This window comes from Cupressus sempervirens, chromosome 8 (assembly GCF_028749045.1).
Source record: "Cupressus sempervirens isolate cs-2001-9-10 chromosome 8, ASM2874904v1, whole genome shotgun sequence".
NCBI classification, from domain to species: domain Eukaryota; kingdom Viridiplantae; phylum Streptophyta; class Pinopsida; order Cupressales; family Cupressaceae; genus Cupressus; species Cupressus sempervirens.
The window spans coordinates 393,619,780-393,643,493 of NC_143125.1; the positions used below are offsets into that span (position 1 = coordinate 393,619,780).

The 23,714-nt window shown below is 34.6% G+C and overlaps 1 pseudogene; it reads left to right on the plus strand.

The window, feature by feature from the left end:
* The first annotated feature begins 10,422 nt into the window (after positions 1-10,422).
* Positions 10,423-12,036, plus strand: LOC149542943 (pentatricopeptide repeat-containing protein At2g13600 pseudogene; annotated as a pseudogene).
* Positions 12,037-23,714: the final 11,678 nt, after the last annotated feature.

Here is a 23,714-nt window from a genome sequence, read left to right on the forward strand (position 1 = left end):
TATGATCAAGACCAAGGGGTCAACTAGATAGTATAGCAATGGGATAGAGCAATAAGAATAAAGCTCAAGATAGAGGCTATGAGTGAATGGGAGAGCACAATAGAAAATCTGATGGATAAGATTGCCAATATGCAAAGATAGTTCAACATTGTCAAGATCAAAGATAGAAGAGGGGATAAATGGATGATGGAAGAATTACGCATGACGCCTGTTTGCCAGGTTTTCATCATGGTACTTATCCAAGGTGCCACAAGAAGTAGTTTTCACCATAAGATGCATTTATTTCTCTTTACTTTTGCTACCAAGGTGCCACAAGAAGTAGTTTTCACCAAGGCACATTTTTTTTTTCTTTTTTTCAATTTTTTTTTTTTTTTTTGAATTTATAGAAAGAGCTCAATCTTTTTGAATTTAGATAGTGCTCCTACAGGAAAGATAAGCCATGATAAGCCAAGACCATATAAAGGTATACTCAAAGATGTTGATAGGGTGATGAAAGGGAAATGGTAGTAGGAAGAATATATGGAGGATAAGAGTTCATGTATAGAAAGGAGGTGTAAGCTTTAGAGGATTTCATGTGGGTAGCTAATATTGGACAAGATCAACATTGACACACACCTTGAAGGGTATTGGAATGATGGAAGAATCATGGATGAAATAGTTTTAGATTTAGATGTATGAGGTGGTAGAAAAGATTTGGAAAAAATTGGAGTGGAAGGCTTTGGAATATTTTTAGAAAGATTTTTGGAAGAAGATGGAATGGAAGCCTTTGGAAGCTTGAATGTCAACTTTGAAGTATTTTCAGTATTCAAGTCTTTTAAAAGAGACTTGGGAATCCATATAGCTTTAGATTTTCCTCGTTCTTTGGGTACTTGAGAGTGCATTTCTTCAATGATGGATTTAGGAACCCACATTTTCTTTGATTTAGCTCTCTTAATAGTGGACCTTTGTAGTCTCTTTTGTGCATTTTCCTTCTTAGCATTCACATGTCGATTAGATGGGACATAGTGATCTTTCTTTTTCAATGGATTCTTATGTTTATTCTCACTTCCAAAGGAATTGGGATTTGTGGATAAATAAGGATGATATGACTAGTTTAGATGTATAGATGGGTGAAAAGTCATCAAGGATGAGTGTCTTTGTTGATCTTGAGGTAATATAGGAGAGCTAGGGGATGAGCTAGGAGTGAATGTAGGAGATGGAGGAACATAAGGCCCCAATATGGATGGAAGGTTTGAATGCTTTAGCTTAGATGGATAAGGACCAAGGATAGATTTAGAAGATGCAAAGGGATAGTGGGAAGGGATATCAACATCTTTAGAGTGAGCAACATGATCAAAGCCATCAATAGACTCATGAGTACCTTTGATAGGAACAACATTTTTAATAGAAACACTTGAAGCTTGAGCACAATTTTGAAGTGGATATGGAGAAGTAGAACACAAGGGGACACTTTGATCTTGACAAGTAGCTTTGGATAGCATAGGAAGAGAACTTTTCTCATAATTTTCAGTAAGCTCAAGGGGGATAATGGAAGTGGCATCTTCATCATACTTAGGAGGTGGATAAGATATAGGATATGGAGGGGAAAAATCTTGGAAGAGATGAAAGGGTGCTTGATCTTGATCTTTCTTGACATTTATAGCTTTTTTTTTTTGAGAATCCTCTTGACATGAAGCCACTTCTAAGGACAAGGGAGAATGAAGAGTGAATGGAGTAGTGCATGAAGGTTGAGGATTTTTAGGATTGGTAGCATGGAAAAGGTTTGCAGCCAAATGAAGGTTAGCTTGAGTTTCTTTTAGAGATAGCCCTTGAGGATACACATAGTCAATGTGGAAAGCATTAGGTTCTTTATTTGATGGAGGTATGTTGGAAAGATTTGAAGTGTTGGGAGATGCACGAGTATTGGAAGAAGTGGAAGATGTAATAGAGCTGCTACTAGACATAGGTTCATTAATGTAATCTTGCTCAAGAAAAGTATCCTCAACACATGAGTCACTAGAGGTTCCAAGATCAACAATCTCATCATCAATGAGATCTTGGATTTTATGTTTCAGCTCTATACAATCAGAAGTAGCATGGTCATTAGATCGATGATAGGCACAATAGGTATCCAAGAATGGATTTCCATAGGAGCTAGACTTAAGCAACATGATGAGCTTGGTGCCAAGAAGTGTTCTCAAAATGTCATCATAAGAATTCCCCAAAGGAGTAAAATTTCTCTCAAAAGTATGTCTAGAGTCCTTTTGTTGTTTCTCAAGTGAATAGAATGCATTCATGTCTTCATCATTATCTTGGTCAAAGATAGGTCCATCATGAAATTTTAGCATAGGCTTAAAGGAGGTATCACTTGATTGTTCTCTAAAGAGATCTTTAGATCTAGAAGATGAAGACATTTGATGTCTTGAAGTAGAGCATGTATACCTAGAAGAAGAGGATGACCTCAAAGAAGGTGACTCATATGCATGTAAAGACCTTAAGGAAGATTCATGTAATGATGCAATCTTCTCCTCTAACCTTTTCTCAAGTTTAGACTTCATTTCTATCATGCGCTTAGAGAGATGAAGGTAAGAAAGATCATTTGTCTCTTCTAGTTCTTTGTATTGCACATATAGATCTTGAAACTCTTTAGTGACATGAAGGATATCATGATCATCTAGATTTGGTTGAGGTTTGGTAGCACAAGATTTGAATTCCATAGTGGTAGATGCAAAGCCAAGCATAAAAGAGCCTAGAAGATAACTTGATGTTGAAACTATAGGAGGTAGAGTGTTTACTTGCCAAGATAGTAGAGAGAGATTAAAGTGACTTGTCAAACAATATGTCCAAGAAACTTACGACATGAATGAATCAAGTCAATAGCTAGGCAAGATGCCCAAATAGCCAAATAGATAGAGCAAGTGGGGTGACAAGTGAACAACTCTCTAACCCAAGAGTGTAGTCAAGAAATCAAGGTAACCATTTTAGCAAAAGGATAACTAGCAAGCATGCATATACCATGAAGACAAAAAGACCAAGAGCACTAAGACCAAAGAGCCACTTTAAGCATGTTTAAGCACTAGAGACATATAAAAGAAAAGTCAAATGATGAGACTCCTCTTAGCAAGCAACACAAGGAAAATGTTAAGGCTTGATGCTTTGACTTGGTTGACAAAGTTTGACAATAGTTGATACCATAGCAAGTTTGATGTTCAAAAAGCAATTTCTTTCCAAGAAAGATAGTGACACATGGAGTAGTCTTCAAACAATCAAGCAAGGAACAAAGCAACCTTGCATGATACAAGCATATCTGAGGTCTTAAAAGAAAGTCATATAACTATCATCATGTGTATGTTCCAAAGATTTCCACAAGTCTAACACATTCGAGAACACATCAAGCAATATCTACCTAGAAGTCACGGTTCATTACTCAACAACTTGGCCCACACTTGATGCTCCTTTGCCTCACACCAAGTGGTTTCCCACAAGAGATATTGGCTTTGTCATGGAAGTGCCATAAGCACAACCAAGGGAACACAGATGGTGAGTGTAAAATCTTGGGGTGATCCGGGTAGTCCACTAGGATCAATCCTTGCACCAAGAAGTTGAGCGGCTAAGAAAGGGTAGTTACTAACTTAAGGTGTTTAGATAGGGCTTCCCTTCATAGTGTTCCTCTTGCTCCCAATTACGGGACACCTCACCTTGCGATGAGTAACCGATCTCGCGATCACAAGAGTACCTTAAGCATTCTTGCCTAGTGATCTCCCTATGGTCGAAATCTCATAAGCAATCACACTAGGCGAAGACAAACACTACGTCTACCAAAGTTTTGTGTCCTTGGTAGCCTTGAGTTTATAGTGGGTTGGAAGAGCCGGGTAATCTGCTTGTCCCCACTTGGGTCGTTCCTCTCAGGTTGTCCGAGAGCAGACCCTCTAAAGGATTCTAACTACACAAAGAGTGGATCAACTTTCGAAAGTCAAGATTTCTGATTCACCACAAGGGTGAAGAGCATACTCTCCTATTCTAATTGTTTTCTCCCAAACACGCCAAGAAGATTCAATTTCCTCTTACTCTTGAAACCAAATGGTAAGTCAAGATTTCTGATTCACCACAAGGGTGAAGAGCATACTCTCCTATCACCAAAAGATTCCAATTGTAAGTTTTAATGTGCCTAAAAATAAACAACTAGTATATGCCGCACATGAAAACTAAAAAGCAAAAAATTTTGGGTTTTTATGCTTTGGGCAGCCCTGCAAACAATGTTAGTAGCCCTTGCGCATTTGAAGCTTTGACATGCGTTCTTTTTATGCAATGTTTCAGAATTTTTTTGATAAGGATGGCAACCTGTAATCACAACTTGTTAGCACCAAAAGTTAGTATGAAATAACATAAAAATATGCAATAAAAAGTGGTGAGTGGCCTCAAAAATTCAATTTATCTTCCAACCAAGTGCATGCAAAGAAAGTGCAAGTTAATCGCAAATGCTCTCATTTTTACTCTTTGATTTTGACCTAGTCAACAAGATTGGACTTGTTTACTATGATTTTGTATCCAAAAATAAAAATGAAAAGAAGAGACTCCTATTAAAAATCAGAGAGCTTTCGAAAAATGTAAGAAATTAAAAAAAATCTCTTCATTTGCACTCTAGAGATTGATTTTGTCAAAACAGGCCAAATTTCTCAAATCGAGTTTTTGATCCTTAATACGACCTCAAAATTCAAAACACAAAGAAAAAACCCCTATTAGAATTGAAAATCCTTTCTGAAAATGTAAGTTTTTTTAAAAAAATCGCTGATTTGCGATCAGAAACGGCATTTTATGAAAAACAAAGAAAAACTCATAACTCCCGAAAATCAGGTCAAAATTCTCTAAAAATCGGACTTAAACATTTTGAGTACATACCCAACTTGCAAAAAAAAATTTAGAACCAAAATCCAAGCGGTTTAAAAGATATGATCAAATCTTTAAACCAACTAAGTTTTTGGCCTTCAAACCAATCTACTTATGGGTTTGCTTTAAAAAAAAAGTGATAATTCTACAAAAGCATTTGATTAGATCCAATATGCTGATGTAAAAAACTAGAGATAAAAAATAAAAGAAAATGGAGCTAGAAACTTAATTCAAGCCCCACGGTGGGCGCCAAAATGTACACTCGAAAGTGTCCCACTCTAAACCCTTCTATCCAAACGATTCCATGAGTTTGGAATGCTTGGATGCCGGCTTAGAGCTCCCTATCCACGGAGTGCAAGAGAGTGTATTTCAAGTTCAAGGGCTCTTAGATGAGCCTTAGAGATACTCTTCTTGCTAGTAAACCATGCAATGGGAGGTTCCAAAGACAAGATGCAAGAATGCAAATGTCCCAAGGAGTTCCTCAAGAATGCAATGCAAATGAAGATTAAGCTAGAATGAATATGAAAAGAGCAGCTATTCTAGGCATGGATGAGAGTGTTACAATACCATTATTAAGCTATGTGAGATTAAGCTACATGTAAAAATGAAAGCTAAGCTAAGATGCTATGGTATGAGAGAATGTAGACAAGAAATAGAAGTTCTCCACAAAGCTCCAAAGAAACCTGTTAGAAAACCTGCAGCATAACAATATTCAAAATGAGGATGGATTGAGGGGGAAAGCTCTCTCCCTTTTAAAGATGTATGGACGGTGGAGATCAAGATGAAGATGGTGGATGATCAACAGTTGAATTCGAAAAGAGGAGTGATCCATGTGCACACACAAGTCAACCAATAGAATATAAGTTGACTTGTCATAAAAGACAAAAGTCACAAAGCCTTTTCTTTTAATTGTAAAATAGAAAAAAGACTTTATGTGTGCACTTTAAGTGGGTTAGAAGAATGGGGTGTTTTATTTAATTAAAAGGGGACATGTTCTTTTAATCAAATAATGAACTTAGAATAGCATAGTCAAACTATAGGTTATAATCAAATAAATTGATTATTAGCAATTTGGTTTAGGTAAATGATTAAATTAATTTAGCCAAAATGTTGAAAAGGGGGCTAATAGTCTAGATGACCATTTTTAGGTGATTACAACCCTAACCCTAACTCTAACTCAATCTCTAACCCTAATTCTAACCCTAACCCTAATCCTAACTCTAACTCTAACTGTAGCTCTAATTCTACCCTTAACCCTAACCTATATATCTCTAACTCTAATCCTAATTCTAACCCTAATCCCAATTCTAGCCCTAACCCTAACCTAATTTTAACCCTAACTATAACTCTAATCCTAACTCTAACTCTAATAATAACTCTAATTCTCACCCTAACCCTAACCCTAACCCTAACACTAATTCTAACCCTAACCATAACTCTAACTCTAATGCTCATTCTAATCCTAACCCTAATTCTAACCCTAAATCTATCTCTATCTCTTACCCTAACTCTAACTTAATATCTAATTCTAACCCTATCCCTAATTCTAACCCTAACTATACCTCTAACTCTAACTCTAATTGTACCCCTAACCCCTACATTCACCCTAACCCTAACTCTAACTCTAAACCTACCCCTAATCCTAACCTTAATAATATATATAACTCTAACTCCAACCCTAACCCTAATTAAATCCTAATCCCAAGCCTAACTATAACCCTAACTCTAATTCTAACTAGGTAACTCTAACCCTAACCCTAACTCCAACTCTATCTCTAACTTTAACTCTAACTTGAATTGGGACTCTAACTCTAATTCTAACCCTAACCCTAATCTTGTCCCCAATTCTAACCCTTAATCTAACTCTAACTCTAACTCTTATACTAACACTAACACTATCACTACCTCTAATTTTAACTCTAACTCTAATTGTAACCCTAACCCTAATGCTAACCATAACCCTAACAGTAACCCTAACCCTAACTCTAACCCTAATTCTAATCCTAACCTTATTTCTAACCCTAAATATAACCCTAACCCTAACTCTAACTCTAACTCTAACCCTAAATGTTTTTATAACTCTAACCCTAACTGTATTTGTAACCCTAATTCTAACCCTCACCCTAATTCTTACCCTTACCCTAACCCTAACTCTAATCCTAACTATATTTGTAACCCTAATTCTAACCCTAACCCTAATCCTAATTCTAACTCTAATTCTAAACCTAACCCTAACTCTAACCCTAACCCTAAGTATAGCCCTCACCCTGACTCTAGCTCTAATTGTAACCTTAACCCTAACAATAACCCTAAATCTAATCCTAACTCTAATACAAACCCTATCCCTCACCCTAATTTTAATCCTAACTCTAACTCTAACCCTAACCCTAACCTTTACACTATCCCTAACCCTAATTCTAACCTTAACCTTGACCTTAACTCTAACTCTAACCCTAACCCTAACCCTAACCCTAACACTAACACTAACCTTTACCATAAACATAACTCTACCCCTTACTCTAACCCTAAATCTAACTCTACCATAATTGGACTCTAACCATAACCCTAACTCTAACTTTAATCCTATCTCAAACCTTAACCCTAACCATAACTCTAACCTTAACCTTGACTCAAACCCTAACCCTAAACCTAACCCTATCCCCACTATAACCCTAACCATAACCATAATGATAACTCTAACCCTAACCTTAACCATGAGTATTACTCTAACCCTAACCTTGACCATAAACATAACTCTACTCTTAACTCTAACCCTAATTCTAACTCTAGCATAATTGGACTCTAACCCTAACTATAAGCATAACTCTAACCCTAACCTTAACCATGAGCATAACTCTAACTCTAGATCTAACTCTACCATAATTAGACTCTAACCCTAACCCTAACCTTAATTTTAATCATGACTCAAACCCTAACCCTAACCCTAACTCTGACCTTAACCTTAATTCAAACCCTAACCCTAACCCTAATCCTAGCCTTGCTATAACCCTAACCCTAATCATAACCATAATCATAACTCTAACCCTAACGTTAACCATGACCATAACTCTAACCCTAACCTTAACCATAAACATAACTCTAATATGAACCTTAACCATAACTCTAACAATAACCATAACCATAACTCTATCCCTAACCTTAACCATAGCTCAAACCATAACCCTAACTTCAACCTTAACTCTAATGCTAACCCTAACCCTAATTCTATCCCTAAGGTTAACATTAAATGTAATGGTAACTTTGTCCCTAACCATATATCTACCTATGACTATAACATTTTACATTACAATATCCCAAAAATAAAATATTTTTTTAAATCTAAATTAAACTCCTTATATTAAATTCAAAAAAATATTTGACTCAAACCCTAACCCTATCCCCACTATAACCCTAATTATAACCATAATGATAACTCTAACCCTAAACTTAACCATGAGCATTACTCTAACCCTAACCTTAACCATAAACATAACTCTACCCCTAACTCTAACCTTAATTCTAACTCTACCATAATTGGACTCTAATCCTATCCCTAACCGTAACTATAAGCATAACTCTAACCCTAGCCTTAACCATGAGCATAACTCTAACTCTAGATCTGACTCTACCATAATTGGACACTAACCCTAACCCTAACCTTAATTTTGATCCTAACTCAAACCCTAACCCTAACTCTAACCTTAACCTTGATTCAAACCTTAACCCTAACCCTAACCCTAGCCTTACTATAACCCTAACCCTAATCATAACCATAACCATAACTCTAACCCTAACCTTAACCATGACCATAACTCTAACCCTAACCTTAACCATAAACATAACTCTAATTCGAACCTTAACCATAACTCTAATGATAACCATAACCATAATTCTATCCTTGACCTTAACCATAGCTCAAACCCTAACCCTAAATCCAACCCTAACCCTAATGCTAACCCTAACCCTAATTCTATCCCTAAAGTTAACATTAACTGTAACGGTAACTTTGTCCCTAACCATATATCTACGTATGACTATAACATTTTACATTACAATATCCCAAAAAAAATATATTTTAAAATCTAAATTAAATTCCTTATATTAGATTTAAAAAAATATTTGACTCAAACCCTAACCCTAACCCTATCCCCACTATAACCCTAACCCTAACCATAATGATAACTCTAACCCTAACCTTAACCATGAGCATTACTCTAACCCTAACCTTAACCATAAACATAACTCTACCCCTAACTCTAACCCTAATTCTAACTCTACCATAATTGGACTCTAACCCTATCCCTAACCCTAACTATAAGCATAACTCTAACCTTAGCCTTAACCATGAGCATAAGTCTAACTTTGGATCTGACTCTACCATAATTGGACTCTAACCCTAACCCTAACCTTAATTTTGATCCTAACTCAAACCCTAACCCTAACTCTAACCTTAACCTTGACTCAAACCTTAACCCTAACCCTAACCATAGCCTTACTATAACCCTAACACTAACCCTAATCATAACCATAACCATTACTCTAACCCTAACCTTAACTATGACCATAACTCTAACCCTAACCTTAACCATAAACATAACTCTATTTGAACCGTAACCATAACTCTAACAATAACCATAAACATAACTCTATCCCTAACCTTAACCATAGCTCAAACCCTAACCCTAACTCCAACCCTAACCCTAATGCTAACCCTAATCCTAATTCTATCCCTAAGGTTAACATTAACTATAATGGTAACTTTGTCCTTAACCATATATCTATGTATGACTATAACATTTTAAATTACAATATCCCAAAAATAAAATATATATTTTTAATCTATATTAAACTCCTTATATTAAATTTTAAAAAATATTTTGAACCATAATTTTATAGTAACTTCATACAACTTTAATTAAAAATTAATTAATAATTTTATAGTAACCTTATCAAAATAAAAAATAAAAAGTAAATATTTTTCCTATTGTGCCGCGACTGCCACTAGCTTATATATACCTCTATATATATTACGCCGAGAGTAATCGTTCTCGAGGCACCTATTTTTATTTTCATAAATCCCAACTACGATTAAAATAACTTTGAGATTAAATAAAACTAAGCCCCTCGAGAACAATTACTCTCGGCGTAATATATATAGAGATATATATAAGCTAGTTGATGATCCTTCTTCCACGGGAACGCCAAAACAGCGTGAATGGTAGAATTACCTGCCGAATGGCGGGAACTAATAATTATATGTCGTCAATTTTTCCAAAAATTAATCTTTTGTAAGATTTATCATCTGTTAGAGTTCCTATTAGAAAATATTTGAACTCAGCACCTTGCAGAACTCTGCTATTAAACCCAATGCCTCTGGAATTTGTCAAGAATTGACTAATAAACACAACTTTTTTACAGTTGATAAGATTTAATTGTTAAGAATTAGAGAAAGATCTGTGTTCTGTTTATGTAGTTAATAAGATTTGAAAAATTAACTGTTTTATCTTTCGAAACATTTATGTGGATTCCAGTCGAGTAAGATAGAAATAATGAGAAATGAGAAAGACGGTATTCATGTTATTAGAACATCGTTTTCCCAATTGCTTTCCAAATCATGTGAATGGAGCGAATGGTGTTGTAAGAAGGAAGTGTAAGAAGGAAGGAATGTTGAAAGATGCGCAGGACATCTGGGTGGAGGAGGCTACTTATCATTCTCTCTTGAGACAATGTAAATCCCTCGCACAAACCAAACTGCTCCATTCTCACATCATTCTAACTGGTTTTAAGCTTCCGGTTTCCACAGAAACTCTTCTTATATCTCTATACACCAAATGGGATGCTTTAGCTGATGCACGTCAGGTGTTTGACAAAATGCCTACACGAACTGTTGTTTCATGGACGGTAATAATATCTGGGTATGTTCGGCAAGGGATGAGTAAGGAGGCTTTGGCGCTCTTTGATAGAATGCAACTGGAAGGAATGCAGCCCAACGAGTTTACCTTTGCTACTCTGCTCCCAGCGTGCGCACACTTAGGATTCTTGCAATATGGAAAGCGACTTCATCGGGGTGTAGTTATATGTGGATTTGCTTCTGATGTCTTCGTGGCTAGTGCTCTTGTCGACATGTATTGTAAATGTGGAAACCTGGAGAATGCACGCCTTGTGTTTGACAAAATGCCTCAACGAAATGTAGTCTCATGGAATGCCTTAATTGGGGGATGTCTGTACAATGGATATGTAGATGAAGCTCTCAGGGTGTTTCGGGAAATGCCGGAGCATAATGTGGTTTCATGGAGTGAAATGATTGGGGGATATGTGCAGCATGGGTTTTTTGAGAATGCTCTGGAGATTTTCCGAGAAATGCAAGTAAAAGGACTTAAAGCCAACCCTAGGACCTTTGCCTCTCTTCTCCCTGCTTGTGCCAGCTTAGCAGCTCTTAATCAAGGTAAGGAGGTGCATCAAGACATAATTCGGAGTGGATTTCAGCGTAATGCTTTCGTCGAGACAGCTCTTGTGGACATGTATGCCAAATGTGGGAGTTTAGAGGAGGCATACAAAGTATTCATGAAAATTCATAAACAAGAGCTGGTTTCATGGAATGCTATGATTTTTGGGTATGCCATGCACGGGTGTGTGGAGAATACCCGCAAACTCTTCGATCAAATGCTTCAGTCAGGCACAAAACCAGACAGCGTTACCTTCATTGCTCTTCTCTCTGCATGTTGTCATGTTGGCCTTGTACATGATGGGTGGAAATATTTTCATAGCATGAACCAAAGCTACCAGATTACGCCTGGACTAGAGCACTACAGCTGTATGGTTGACCTTCTTGGCCGCGCTGGACACCTAGATGAGGCACGCGAGTTGATACTCAAAGTGCCAGGTAAACCTGATCCTACTCTCTGGGTTTCTTTGCTTGGTGCCTGCAGACTCCATGCTAATGTAGAGTTGGGGGAATATATTGCCAAACATCTTTTTGAGATGGACCCTGCACGTTCTGCTCATTATGTACTGCTGTCAAATATCTATGCTGTTGCCGGAAGATGGGGAGACAGAGATAATGTGAGGAAATTGATGAAGAGCAAGAGCGTAAAAAGAATGCCGGGCTGCAGCTGGATTGAAGTTAATAATGAAGTTCATGCTTTCAGAGCAGGGAATGGGAAAGCATAGGATGCATCCAAAACCACCAAACACATATGCATTTGTCTGCCCAGTTGGCAAACCACTGTATTTGAACAGTGGGTGCATTGTGAACAGTTAACCACAACAGACTGGCAGCATAAGCTCTTACATGGAGAAGTCGCTGACACAGGTTTAAGTAATAACATGTTGTTTGAAAACATTGAGAAAAGCCAATCATCACGTCTGTATTTTTGAACACATACCAGTGGAGACTTTTAGTGATTATCAGAGACCTTTCGATATGGACCCTTTCCAACCCAGAATGAATTAAAAGCATTTCAGTGAAAATTACTTCATCAAAATTCAGTATTTTGACAAGGCCAATTGGTGTAGTGCAAGATTTGATCCAGCATAGTTGAGATCCAGTTTGGTTATTAACTTGTTACAACCGAAATGTCATCACATCATTGAATTTGGAGAAACAGGGTGATCCACAAATTTTAACATAAAACTGATAACTGTCTCTAAATTATTTGGCGAAGCCTTTTAGGTGAAGTAATGAGGACTAGTCTTAATTATAAGACCGCTCTGAGAAGATCTTTGCATTTGAAAACTTCGATTGGATGCCTGCATGGCACCTCTTAAGACGGCTCATAAATTATCAATATATGAAAAACCTCTTCAAAACTTATCTTCCTTCATGACGTGTGTGGTTGCACCATATGACACCCCAAGATAATTAAATACACTCAAGAAACAATGGAGGAGGGAAAGAGGATGAAGGTGATGAGTGAGTTTTAAGTATCAATTTATTGAATCAATAATGACATCATTTTAAGTATCAATTTATTGGATCAATAATAACATCATTTTAAGTATCAATTTATTGGATCAATAATAACATCATAAACTAATTTTGAGTTATTTTTCTTATTTGCTTATTATTATTATTATTGTGGATCTTAATTGAGTATGTAGTTTTGTTAAGTATGGTTTTCTTAAATAGTTCATTTTGATTGTTTATCTTCAAAATCTCTTCTATTGTGTACAAATATCTTTATATGCTCCACATAGAAAGATGAAGTGACATTTTGTATACAAATGTCCTCATATGTTGCACACTCAAAGATGAAGTGCCACAAGACAAGTTTTTTTATTCCAATCTCTTGTAGAGACCTGCCCATCTATGTGTCTTCAACTAAAATAATAGGACCCAATTTTAATTTGAGCAACTAGAATTCTAGCCCTCCCTTAATTATGGTCCTTAGATAGTCCTTTCCATCATACTTGACCAAGGCATATCTAAGATGACAACAGGCTTGCCATGAGATGTTTCTAAGTGAGACAAGCATTTATCTACTTAATCAATATACATTCTAATGACACATCTGGAATAATATATATTTTAATGACACATTTAATATTATATGTGATATCTTATTAGGTTCATTGTAACCACAATTTCATCGTCTTAACACTTATTAATTTTAACAAATAGATATCTAAAAAAACATCATCCATAAAATGTCTACGAAAGTTATTTGAAGCAATTTCATTTAGTTAAGAATATTTTATTTTTTGTTAGATAGTTTTTTTTTTGTTTCATTTTGGAAACCCTTCTCATGTGTAGGGTTTTCTCAAGAACAGTCCCTAGTTTGTCAATTCTTCTTTGCTAGTCTTCCAACCTTGCTCATGAGACATTTTAGTCTTCAATGAAAAAAAGTCCAAGGTCTCGGTTTGGATATAATTCCCTGATCTCCCTTCGCCTTGTTGGCCTTTTCTGCATACTATTGTTCAATCCCTCAGTAGTGTTATTTGGATGGAGCCATACCATTTTACCATGTCCGTCCTCAGAAGAGGGTTTGTATAGAAATTGACTTAGCCAAAGAATTCAAAGAGAATTGAGATTCAGGTAGAAGGGCATTGTTTCTCATACTGTGAGATGTATTTGAATTTTCCCAATACATGTTTCCATTGTCAATCTATTGAGCATAAGATTGGGGGTTTTTCTCTTGTCAATCTAAGCAACAAGTCTCCTCCTAAGGAGGTTGCATTTGCTTGACCATTTTACCATGTTTGTCCTCAGAAGAGAGTTTGTGTAGAAATTGACGTAGCCAAAGAACTCAAAGAGACAGTTGAGACTCAAGTAGGAGGGCATTATTTCTCATCGCGTGTGATGTATTTGAATTTTCCTAATACATGTTTCTGTTGTCAGTCTATTGAGCATAAGATCGAGGATTTCTCTATTGTGAATCCAAGCACCAAGTCTCCTCCTAAGGAGGTTGCCTTTGCTTGGACCCCAAAACCTCCAAGGCGAATGAGGGATGGATAACTGTGGTCCATAGAGGCAAGTACACCTTGGCTTTCCAACCAAAGTAGGATTCTACTTTTTCTTTGCCATCCTAGGAGCCAATGCAACCTAAGGTTTCCAAGACTACCTCTTCCACTAAAGGTGCTTTAAACCCTATTTCTTAGGGACATCACATAATTGCCTATGCCTCTTAGACAAAGAACTGGGGTGAATATGTTCCTCTCACATCGGGGGTGCGTACTCCTTAGTTGGCTTCCTTGGTTTGGTGCATCAGATTCCTTTGTCATTCTTGTAGCCCTCTAGGGAGGGACGACTTAGAAGATGAAGGGTCTAGAAAAAGACAGGTGATCCTGGGGACCTTTATCCAACTTTTCATCCAAATTCAGAATTCTTGCATGATAGTCTCTCCTTTCTTGATGAGGAGGATGACATGTATGATACTTTGAAATGAACGAGTTTCATGGAATGTTCGGGGGTCTACCTCTCTCATAAGTATATTGTGCAAGAAAAGTTTCCTGGAATTGATGTTTTTTTACCTTCAGGAAGTCAAAATTGTCACATTTTTGCTTACTGCGACACGTCATGTTATTTGACCCAACAATTTGGTGTTTGCTTCCAACTATGAGTTTGGACATAGAGGTTTTTTTAGTCTTCTTTTCCCACAATGGAAGATGTAATTGATGGCTATGGAGTGGACCCCATGCATATATTGGTTAGGGCCCTCATGCAAATCAACAACCATTATTTTGGGATAATTAACGTTTACACTCACAATGAGGCAATGGAGAGATCTCATCTTTGGTGATGGGCAACTAATTAATTATCACCTTCCACTTAGGTTATGTCTGGGAATTTTACTAAGGTTGACGTGGACTCTGATAAAGAAGGCATCTCATCTTTTTGATGGACAATTGGTAAGCGTGAGGGTTGATTCTACATGCGTAATAAATTAGGCCTCTTTGATCCAATCACCAGTCACTACCATTCACATATGGTTTGTCATACATTTGGTGTAATTTTTGGTTTGGTTTTGATATAGTCTTTAAATACCTTGATCATGCCATAATATAAACTCAATATTTTTTCTTATTTGGAGAGGATCAACTTTTGCCAGTTTTGCCTTTGCCCAGCATCACTTTGTCATACCTTTTACTCATTAAGTTTAGAATTGAATGGAAAACTATTTGACACATTCCTTTCAAACTCATTTTAAACTTAACATGTCTTTGTTGAGCCATCCTCCTACGTTAGCCCACATCCAATAGGTTTGTAATTTTGAACCCAGGCCCACTCAACCAATTGCATGATGGAATAGTGTTATTCACCATAATACTAAATTCCTTCACTTCAATGGGAGACAACTAGCTAATTTCTGCTAACAATCCCATGTTCTTCTTACAAAGGATTTGTGTGCTACTATAGAGAGTTTGGTATCACATGATTACAGTTAAAGGTGGCTTCTCTCCATCATAAAAAACATATTGCTAATAGTTATGTTAAAGCATGTGCACTAGCTAAAGGTTGGAAATTAAAATAGTCATAATTTTTTCTCCTTTCAATGACCTCACAATTCTTCTCCAGACATTAAAAAAATTAAAGAAGGCAATGTTCTTGCTGAACTTCTAGATATTTTGCAAGCCCTTGCTAACTATTATAAAAAGTTCTTTACTGCTTAAGAACTTTCAACAAGTCATCAAACCTTGGAAGAATGTCTTGTGGTAGTTTCTCCTTGGATATTTGATTCACAAAAAGCCTTTTGTGATCAACTTTGACCCTTGAAGACCTTAATAAAATTGCTTTCTCCATGGTAGATGACAAATCACTAGGATATGATGGTTTCCCTTGTGAATTTTATAAAGCACTTTGGCCAAGTGTGGGTTTTGATTTACATAATGTTTATCTAGAAGTATTTCAAATTGGTTCATTGGGGAAGGAAATTAACAAAGGAAATATTAAATTCATACCTAAAGATGATGAGACAAAATATATATGCAAGGGACACCCCATCACCTTGCTTAATGTGTCCTATAAGAATATTGCAAAGGTTCTTGTACTTAAAATTCACCACCTTTTACACCAAATTGTGAGTCTAGACTAGACTGGTTTCATTCAATCAAGATCTTTTTGGATAATATTATTGTTTCTTGCGAGGGAAAACAAAATGTCACTTTCATTAAGATTGATTTTGCCAAAGCATGTCTACATTGAATGACCCTTATTTTGGGGTATGACCCTCACTTTATCCATTGTATTTAAATGTTGTTAGTAGATAGCTTTGCTTGTATCACCATCTATTTTATTAATGGGCATTTTGTTGATGATTTTTCTTACTTTGATTGAAGATTGTGAGAATTGGCACAATGCTCTTTAGTGTTTTCAAATATTTTGCTTGGCCTTTGGCATTGCCATCCAATAACATAAAACTCTCTGCTACAAACAACCATTTCAATCCACCCCAGGATTAGGCACTCTAGTTTAGATGAAAATGGATACAACATGGGGAGGTTTTCCATTTTCTGGGAATACCTTTTTCCTTTCATGGCTTGGAAAATGATCGTTGGAATATCATGCTCTCCAAAATAGAGAAAAATCTTGCATATTGGTTAACAAAGCCTCTTTCCATGGCAAGGAAACTTCACATTTATTCCAAACTTATGGTAGTTACTCATGTTTACTACTCTTCCTATTGGGCACCTTCAAAACCATCTTACAAAAAGCTTGAAAAACTAATGTGTGATTTTATCTAGGCCTCATATGCAGAAAAACATGGATTTCATAAAGTGTCTTGCTAATATTATTGTCTTCTAGAGAGTCTAGAGGTTTGGGACTCATTTCAACCCACAAACAAGGTCTCCCATGTGTGTCAAAAGGGTGATTAGAGCTATTTCAAAAATCAGGCTTGGAGGAGGAGTGCCAACTAGTATTTATGCCCAAACACGACCAATTTGAAGCAATAGAAGGAGCAACACCAACAAAGGGCCACTTGAATGCAGAATTACCAAGTGGTGGTGATGTTGATTGTTGATGAATAGGATCTCAACAATCCTTTAAATGACATTGAGGAACTTGTGAATGTGAAGTGTGAACATGTGGAAGAAGAGATGTGACCACAAGATGGTGAATGACCACTAGAGATATAACCATGTAAAGGTATCCTGAAAACCATGCAATGAGCTAATGGGTGGTTTATTCTAGACCATGCTCCTGACCACACAAATGGGTGGAGTGAGAAGGATGACCAGAGCCTCATCCTTCAGTTAGTACTACATTAGTTACCTAGGGATTTTTTGTTTCCAATCTATGCCCAAGTTTATTATGGTTTGTGCTTTCTTGCTAGGTCCATTTGAGATTTCAAAAGGTGATTTTTTATCCTCCAAATTATTATTATTTTACTATGTACCAATATTTCTTTACTTAATGGTGATCTTATTTTATAAAAAATAATGTTGTGTTTAAGCTTTTTAGTTTGGCTAATGATTTATTTATTTAAAGCTTATATCTTTATCCAACTCATCCCTTTCAAAATTAAAAAAAAAATGAACAAAGAAAAAGATATCTCGTATTGAAAATTAAAGCATTTTCTTTCTTTATTCAAACTTGTTAAAAAATGATGAACATTTAACTTCAAATTCAAAAAATCATAGTCATTCCCTTTCTCTATGAGAATGTGCATCTGTAGGCCCATATGACATGCTACTTATTTGGAAATATTATTTTTATTGTTAAATAGCTATTAAATTTAAAGTAATATACAAGAAATTTTGTGACATGTTCATCTCATTACACTCAAGTCCTTGTTGCCATTATAACATGTCTCTCAAGATTAATAATAACTACATGATAAGTTAGACCTTATCTTCCACTATTTCCTTCACTGCCCAATTAATTAAATAAATTAAATAAATTAAATAAATTAAATAAATTAGATATTAATTTAATTAAACTAACACACACACATTTCCTCTAAACAAACAAATAATATATTTGTTTGATTATAAATTTTTAACCTTCAAATACAAGTCTAATCCCCATAAATAGAGTAATCATGTTATATCCACAAATTAATATTAAAATTGATACAAAATCAATCTGGTATTTAATTCTATCTATCAAATTAACCAATTATAGTCCTAAACATCCATTTCTTCAATCCAAAATAAAATGAATCTTCATTGTGCACTACCTCAAAAACGTCTTCACCCTCTAGTTTACATTTAGGGTTCGTTTGACATGAGAATACGAGTGAAATAGGCATGTGTAAATTCTTAAAATTTTGAATTCTCTATTTGGGTGCACCGAATAGGAATAGTGAATTGGAATAAAATAGGAATACATATTCGAATTTTGGCCCAAAAATGAGCATTTGCAATTCCACCTAAATAGATGGAACTAGAATACATATTCCTATTCCAGTTTTATTTATTTTAGAAAACATAAAATTTTGGGTCTCTGAATTCCCTATCAAATTTTGGTTGAACCAAACAGAGAATAGGAATATGTATCTCTATTTTCTTTTCTAGAATAATTGTTCTAGAACAACAATTCCTATTCCCATATTTGTATTCCCACAGCCAAACGAGCCCTTATGAATCTCACATATGCATGAAATCTCTTACCTATCCAAGCACACTTCCATGTGTAATTTTTACACATATGGGACCAATCACATGTCATAATCATATGTATCGATAATCCTTAGACACGTGCTAGAACTTTCATTCTCCAAATTTCATTCAAATTAAGATAATCTTGCTCATGTAAGCCCATTTGGTCATTGCCCTATTTAAGTGGACTAGTCACATTTAAGTGGACTAGTCACGGTGTGTTACTTGAAGGCTTCATTTTTCTTTAATCTTCTCAATCATACTTGATTGCTGATCCCTTGGATCGATCTCAAACCTTGATGAATTATCCTCTCCATGTATAATTTTTTTCACTGCTAAGACATTTGAGTGGAGCTTAGAATGTAAAGGTGCATTGTTGGCTAAAAAAGAAACCACATACCTTCAATCACCTGCATCTTGTTCATATTTGTACCCTTGGTATACAACAAGAGGTAGTGGGTGATCTCATAAAGGTTTCATAACTTGGGTGAACTACTACTTATGCTCAAATGGAGATGTGTTTTAAGGGAAGATAAAAGTTCACTTTCTTTATTTGTGTCTTTATTTCATGTATTTTTCCTATTGTTCACATTTTAGCCTTCTTAACGAGACTCATGTTTCAATATTGATATCTACTCTCTAATCCATTTTTTAAGAGCTTTTGCATGTTTTTGGCATTATTGGATCCATTCTAGGTCTTTGATGTATGTATCATGTTTCATATCATTTTCCATAATAAATTCACCTTTTTGTCTTTTTAACAAATACTCATGGATACTTAACTATATTACATGAAACCACCCTTTTGAACTCTCGCCTTCTCTTGATTCTCCTTATGCTTATTCTTGAACATGGATTAAGAACTTGAATAATAAATATTAATATCATTATCATGTATTTTTATATTATCTTAATAAGGCTTGAATTAAGGGTATTAGTGAAATTGAATTTTATATTATTGGTTGATTTTATGAAGTGCATATAGTATTGTTGTATTATAGAAAAGATACACATAATACTTGACTTAAAGAGTATAAGTATATGTAGAATTCTTATAGTCAATTCAGATGTAGACACAAGATTTGTTTAGTATTGTAAACTAGTCTTGATTTATGTGGGGTAAAACTATTTGAGGTGCCTAAACTTATGGAACCCTATTGATAAGAAACACAGACTAGCAATCCAATTTTAGTTTAATTGTGAATGTTAACCTAGTGAAATGAATAATAAAGAAGAATGAAATATATACAATGAAGATTTTAAATAACAAAAAATGGAGCGCACACACATTCATTCACTATGCATGCATTTATAAGACATGATACATTATTTATTATATTCATTGTAAGTGCATTAAATTTCCTTATATGGCATTGCATCATATATTCTCTATTTTCCTCTTCACACACACACACACACACACACACACACACACACACACACACACACACACACACACACACGTATGTATGTGTACATATCACGTGTCCTTGACATATCATCATTTCACCATTCCATCCTTGGTATTATTACGTTCTTTAGTGCCTTATCAACATTCACTAATACATATCATGTGTCCTTGGCATATCATTATTTCTCTTCAATTCAATCCTTGACATTGTTGAGTCCTTCAGTGTCTAATCAGGTCCTTATTTAATCAATTTAATAGCATTGACTGTGTCTATTGATGTTATTATGATCAATCCTTTCAATCAATTTTAATCGATCTTGTGGCATTTACAATGTTCATTAAATGTCATATGTCATCAACCTTTGTCACGTGTCCTTGACAAGTCATCATTTCATGTCATTCATCTAGCATCATTTATTTCATTTGATCATTTCTTTTGTCTAATCCCATATCATCTACATTTTCATCACAATCCTTCAAAAGAGTTAATTCTTGTACTTATTTCATCATTTCGGCCAATCAATTTGTTAATTTTTCATATAAAATTAGATAACCCATAGTCTATTCCTATGTCTTAATCATTAAATTTATCTCCTATTCCTAAGTCCTCATTTTTTACAAATAAATATTATTAATTTATCCCTTTTCCCACATTTCTGCAATTAATTAATTTATCATTAATTAATTGACTAATTATTGATTTATGGATTTTTTATAATTTCTAAATTCTAATTTTCCATTTTGTGGGAATAAAAGAATTTTGAATTTCAAAAATTCCCTCCTTTTTGTAAATGGGATTTAATTCCATAATTTGTGCTCCACTTCCTCTTTTCTAGCCACCACTTCCTCTTTTTTAGCCTCTACTTTCCCTTTTTCTTTTGTCATAAATTGTCACAGTTTATGACAAATTTATTTTTCTTTTAAAAAAAATAATTTGTCATTGTTCATGAAAATTTTCCTCTTTTTCCTTTTGTCATATTTGTCATAGTTTATGACACACACACACACACACACACACACACACACACACACACATGTATGTATACATATCAAGTGTTCTTGACATATCATCATTTCATCATTCAATCCTTGGCATTATTACATTCTTCAGTGCCTTATCAACACTCACTAATACATGTCATGTGTCCTTGGCATATCATCATTTCTCATCAATTCGATCCATGACATTGTTAAGTCCTTCAGTGTCTAATCATGTCCTTATTTAATCAATTTAATAGCATTGACTATGTCTATTGATGTTATTATGATCAATCCTTTCAATCAATTTCAATCGATCTTTTGGCATTTACAATGTTCATTAAATGTCATATGTCATCAACCTTTGTCATGTGTCCTTGACAAGTCATCATTTCATGTCATTCATCTAGCATCATTTATTTCATTTGATCATTTCTTTTGTCTAATCCCATATCATCTCATTTCATCTACATTTTCATCACAATCCTTCAAAAGAGTTAATTCGTATACTTATTTCATCATTTTGGCCAATCAATTTGTTAATTTTTCCTATAAAATTAGATAAACCATAGTCTATTCCTATGTCTTAATCATTAAATTTATCCCCTATTCCTAAGTCCTCAGTTTTGATAAATAAATATTATTTATTTATCTCTTTTCTCACACTTTTGCAATTAATTAATTTATCATTAATTAATTGGCTAATTATTGATTTATGATTTTTTTATAATTTCTAAATTCTAATTTTCCATTTTGTGGGAATACAAGAATTTACAATTTCAAAAATTCCCTCCTTTTTCTAAATGGGATTTAATTCCATAATTTGTGCTCCACTTCCTCTTTTCTAGCCACCACTTCCTCTTTTTTAGCCTCTACTTTCCCTTTTTCTTTTGTCATAAATTGTCACAGTTTATGACAAATTTATTTTTCTTTTAAAAAAAATAATTTGTCATTGTTCATGAAAATTTTCCTCTTTTTCCTTTTGTCATATTTGTCATAGTTTATGACACACACAGACACATACACAAACACATGTATGTATGTATACATATCACGTGTCCTTGACATATCATCATTTCATCATTCAATCCTTGGCATTATTACGCTTTTCAGTGCCTTATCAACATTCACTAATACACATCATGTGTCCTTGGCATATCATCATTTCTCATCAATTCGATCCTTGACATTGTTGAGTCCTTTAGTGCCTAATCATGTCCTTATTTAATCAATTTAATAGCATTGACTATGTGTACTAATGTTATTATGATCAATCCTTTCAATCAATCTTGTGGCATTTACAATGTTCATTAAATGTCATCAACCTTTGTCACGTGTCCTTGACAAGTCATCATTTCATGTCATTCATCTAGCATCATTTATTTCATTTGTCTAATCCCATATCATCCCGTTTGATCTACATTTTCATCACAATCCTTCAAAAGAGTTAATTCTTGTACCTATTTCATCATTTTGACCAATCAATTTGTTAATTTTTCTTATAAAATTAGATAACCCATAGTCTATTCGTATGTCTTAATCATTAAATTTATCCCCTATTCCTATGCCCTCAGTTTTGATAAATAAATATTATTTATTTATCCCTTTTCCCACAGTTTTGCAATTAATTAATTTAACATTAATTAATTGGCTAATTATTGATTTATGAATTTTTATAATTTCTAAATTCTAATTTTCCATTTTGTGGGAATAAAAGAATTTTCAATTTCAAAAATTCCCTCCCTTTTCTAAATAGGATTTAATCCATAATTTGTGCTCCACTTCCTCTTTTCTAGCCACCACTTCTTCTTTTTTAGCCTCTACTTTCCCTTTTTCTTTTGTCATAAATTGTCACAGTTTATGACAATTTTTTTTCTTTTTTTTTTAATAATTTGTCATTGTTCATGAAAATTTTCCTCTTTTTCCTTTTGTCATATTTGTCATAGTTTATGATAAATTTCCTTTTTTTTTTAAACTCTTCAATTTCTAATTGTGCATCCTTTTGTCATACTTTATGACAAATTTCTTCTTTCAATTTGTAAATTTCCATATTTTATGACATTTAATGTTTTGTGCACTAAATTGCAAATTTGCAATTTCTCTTGCAAATTCTATAAATTGTGATAATTTCTCTCATTTTTGGTTAGCTCTCTTCTTTCATTTCTTCTCATCACCATATTATCATTTGTCATCTATCTTTCATGAGAGCTACATCCACTATTTTGGAGAAGCAAGAAAGGGTGTAGTGCCCACCCATTATTTATTTTTCTATTATATTTATTAAACTCTTTTATGCCTATTTCATGGATGTGTTAGTTTCAAGGATATTATTTCATAACTTGCACTAGAGATATATCAACGATGATTACTTAGTTGATTATATTTCATGTCTTGTTTGATGATTATGGTTATTGGTGCATTA